The sequence below is a fragment of the Dreissena polymorpha genome, chromosome 10 (genome assembly GCF_020536995.1).
Source record: "Dreissena polymorpha isolate Duluth1 chromosome 10, UMN_Dpol_1.0, whole genome shotgun sequence".
Taxonomy (NCBI): domain Eukaryota; kingdom Metazoa; phylum Mollusca; class Bivalvia; order Myida; family Dreissenidae; genus Dreissena; species Dreissena polymorpha.
The window spans coordinates 70,006,153-70,009,578 of NC_068364.1; the positions used below are offsets into that span (position 1 = coordinate 70,006,153).

Consider the following 3,426-nt stretch of genomic DNA (forward strand, 5'->3'; position numbering starts at 1 on the left):
TATTGAGTATGGATGAAACTGTTTTTCAAAGTACGCTAGTTCTTATGTTTAGACAATTTGTGATGATCACATTCATATCTAACGGGCATTAGAGTTCGATTTCCAAGTTTCATATTTTGAAATTGTAACCGCAATGCATTCTTAAAAAATTGCTGATATTTGGTAAACGCGCATTAGCTTCCGTTTTATGTCAATCGTACAGCACATCGCATTTTACTGTTACCTCAAATGAATAATAGTCTGTCACTGAAAATTGCTTTGGTAAAATGAAAGTATATCGTGCAATAATTCACTTAATGAAATGTGATAACAATATAGAATCCGAAATTATCAGAATTGCCATATTTTGCTTAGGACGTGTATAGTCGATGTATCGAAAAAATGAATGTCTGTTGGATAAACTTCTTTACGTGGCAACATGATTACTTTCACATGTTTTATTTGAAATACAACACAGATGGTACATAAATGAACAAGAAACGTTTTCAAAATACGTAATACACTACTCAAATACTTTCATTTTATGACAATGTGATTACAGAACCAATGTACATATACATGTGAAATTTTTAGGCGGTTTGGAGGAAGCACTCGTTTTATGACAATGGTTAATGTTGACCTTTGACATGGTGACCTCACAGTGGTGTAGAGGCCATCTAAATACATGAACATGTCAAAATTTGAGGTTATTGGTAGAAGCACTTACGTTTAATGGGAAAAGTAAATGTTTTCTACAAGAACTTCTACTTGCAATGACCTTTTACATAGTACCCTCAAGTTGATGTGATAGGACGAGGACACGTATGTACACAGACGTTTGTATGAGGTCAATATTTTCACAATTATGTATGGATAATTTTGATATTGAACTAGACGCACCGGACCTGATTTTCAGCCAGAGTCAACTAAGGCACGTGTCGCACGCATTTGCCTAGTTTGTTTGAAGTCAACCAATCATTTTCAGAGGAAATGATGTAACAACGGTGTCCCTTGCGATGAAGATTTATAATTATAAAGTGTGCGTGGCTCTCATAGCATCGGCATTATTTCTCGTCTCATAAACAAATATAAATCTGTAGCCTCAACGCAGGTCTTTGCGGGTGAAAGATTGTGTTCTTTCATGAGAGCCACGCACACTTTATATACATCTTCATCGCAAGGAATTACTGATCTGAATTCTGATTCTTTGCAACATGCTGCCATATCAATCTCCGTAACCGCTACAATGTGATTCTCTGCACTCCACAATGACGGAAAGCGATACATTTGTTCTGGTCGACCAAATGGCACGTTACTATTAGACGAACGTCTACTGTGGTGATTGTTCCACATTTGAAATGCCCGGTCAAGTTCGTCCTGTAACTTAAAATATATAGATTATATTAAAGAGATTTCAGAAGGGAGTACATATTTTGCATAGCTATATTGTGGTGCATTGCAGTGCTGCTTCGAATCCTGGTTCCGTATAATAATAGCCAAATCCATGATCAATATAAATTGTGCTGTGAAGACACTGTTCAACGTCTCAACAAAAAATAGTCCTTATCATTAACCATACTGTATGCCGAAACTATGTATCTTGTTCTTGTTGTTTTTAGATAAAATATATTTTAATGTATGGATCAACATTATGATTGCAATGTGCAAATGATTTTTTTTAATGTTCTAGAAAACATGATAATATTTAGTCCAATAAATGTTTGCTAAATTTAATATCGGCGGTGTTACTAAGAAGGGGAATTATATCATAAGAAAGGACTGGACGGATCCACATACGGACAGACAGAAAGACGGACAAATCTAACTGCTGACTGATCCAACTAAAACTTGTTCTGTGGGCAGTACTATTTGTAAATTGTATAGCCTTAGTTTAAATAAATCAAAGCACACACTAACATCTTTAAACTTGCTCGACATGCGGGCACTTTCTTTTTAGTACACATCTAGGAGGACATTTTTTAACAAATCGTTTTCTACGTTATATAAACAATTACTATATTTCTATATACATTTTTTATATGAAATATTAAAGCTCAAGAAAATGCATGTATTTATATTAGATAACTCATACAAACGCACATAGCCTTTAATTTTATGTAGTCTCATGAACGAATATAGCTGGAAGCATTTAAATGGTAGGGAATGAAATATCAAATTTTGGAAATAACATGACGTTAAATTTGACGATTCGTAAAAAAAGTGCAATGCGGGTCTCGTTAAATGTCGCGTGTATTATTTTAGCAATTGAACGTGATGATCGTTGTTTTATTTTATTTTATTTATTATTATTTTTTATGTTTATTTTATTTATTTATTTTTTTTTTTTTTGGGGGGGGGGTAACGAAAGACCTTTTTTATATGTAGTTCAAGCTTGTAATTATCATAAATAATTGTACATTCATAATTTTATACTGTGCATAAAAACATTCAACAACGGCATCAAAATGTGTGTCTGCACTCCAGAATAATGTATGGGGTTGCGTGGTAAAAGATAGGGTATGTCAATTCACTGGAACCTGACAACTTTCTTGTGCCTAACGAGTATGTGTAATATTTGATTTTTACCTGAATTAATGAAAGGAAACAAAACTGGACTAATCTTCTGTCCAGAAAGTCTCCGCTGAAACTGCCAATATCCTGTAGGTCTCTTAACTGTTCGATCCAGTATTGCATATGGTGTCGTCTCAGGTAACCCCACCAACTTTCGATTCTTTGATTTGCTGTACTGGCTCCATCTATATAAGCTCTATCATGGTCAGGAGAATCGCGTCTGAAAAATGTTTGAAAATTTCGGACGTGTCCATTCTCTGTCCCGTAATCTCCGCGAACAAAACGAGGACATCCATCATGTATTTTTACAGCCTCGAGATAGTACCCACCGATTACCCTGGGGTTTTTATTTGTATGATACACATTCAGTCAAATCAAACGTCTGGAGAAGCCACATATGCACCCGCTTATACAGAGTCCAAACGGCTTTAGTTTATCGTAGCCATCAAAGTGCCAAATGAAGTTTGGACCAGCAGCACAATATGCACGCCTGCGGATACTTCTTGATCTCCTCAGGGACACGCCTACTGGGTCCAAGTGTATTAAAATGATACGCACATCTTCCATTCGTATATTCAAACCACTTTCTTTACATCTGGCGGCCATCATACGATATCCATGCAGTTGACCGGATTGAAGAAGTTCGTTTTGTATAAAATGAGTTACGCTAGCCATGTTTGAATACTGTCTTCTTTTCAGTCCTAATTTAATTAATTTTCTTTTCAAATGACGAATACTTATTTGAACACCATAGTCCATTCTCAATACATGCTGAATTTCCCAGTTTTTCAAACCCTTTTCAAACAAATCACATAGTATTTCCATTTTTTGATAATCAATGGCTGATCTTATGCGTATTATCATTGGTCAGCTATG

At 35.3% G+C, this 3,426-nt stretch overlaps 1 long non-coding RNA gene across 1 annotated transcript; it reads right to left on the reverse strand.

Moving 5' to 3' along the window:
• Positions 1 to 422: 422 nt before the first annotated feature.
• On the reverse strand, positions 423 to 3,426 carry LOC127849353 (uncharacterized). The gene is made up of 2 exons (XR_008034863.1): positions 2,566 to 3,426; positions 423 to 1,356 (listed from the first exon to the last, which is right to left on the reverse strand). It is a non-coding gene; the product is annotated as an uncharacterized LOC127849353 (long non-coding RNA).